This window comes from Cucumis melo, chromosome 3 (assembly GCF_025177605.1).
Source record: "Cucumis melo cultivar AY chromosome 3, USDA_Cmelo_AY_1.0, whole genome shotgun sequence".
NCBI lineage: Eukaryota > Viridiplantae > Streptophyta > Magnoliopsida > Cucurbitales > Cucurbitaceae > Cucumis > Cucumis melo.
In genome coordinates, this window is record NC_066859.1 from 30,096,215 (window position 1) to 30,096,972 (window position 758).

General features: G+C 36.5%; 1 non-coding gene across 1 annotated transcript; it reads left to right on the plus strand.

Annotated features, from left to right (window-relative positions):
* The first annotated feature begins 273 nt into the window (after positions 1–273).
* On the plus strand, positions 274–360 carry LOC127148750 (small nucleolar RNA snoR8a). Its single transcript, XR_007819827.1, has one exon. It is a non-coding gene; the product is annotated as a small nucleolar RNA snoR8a (small nucleolar RNA).
* Positions 361–758: the final 398 nt, after the last annotated feature.

A 758-nucleotide genomic window follows, 5' to 3' on the forward strand; every position in this document is an offset into this window, starting at 1 on the left:
ACTCCCACCAAAAGTTAGGGTTTCCTTAGACCTTCTGCTCGCTATATAAATTGCGCCATTGAATTAGTTTGATTCATCTATTGGTTCTACCCTGCCCTTCACCTGCCCCAAGCTATCATCTTCTGCTTCTTGCTCCTTTATCTTTGCGATGATTCTTTCTTGTTTCGATTAATCTAGATTCATGATTTTGATAATTTCTTAAATTATTTTGAAAGCATGTCCAATCTTCTGATGAACTTTGTTCGATTTATTATTCTATATGTATGATAAGGCTTGGTTGCGATGATTATAAAAATTCCTCGTTCTGAATGCTATTGCCATGGCATGACAGACACCTTACACCCATAGAATATGAGCACCATGCCTTTCTTAATCTCTACTTGTTTTCTTCATTTTTTGAACTCTGCCTTTGATCTTAGCTGTATACATTCGGTTCGTGTTAGTATAATTAGGTTGATGTCTCAGTTCATGCATGTGTTTGGATCTGTGAATAACTATTAGAAGATACTCTCTTGAATGATCATTGCCGGATAGATGATGATTTGATTGTAACGGAGTTGAAATTTTTGGATCCACAGTGCATGTTCTTGCAACTGCATTGTGTATATTTGGAGCTCCAATAAAGATGTAACGGAGGTGTTTAAAGCCCTAACCTGTTAGTATGAATGCTCCTGAGGTTGGGGTTACGCACACCACCAAATTTTTTCTATACCATTGATTCCGTTTCATTATCTTACTAATTTTCATAGTTCAAACTG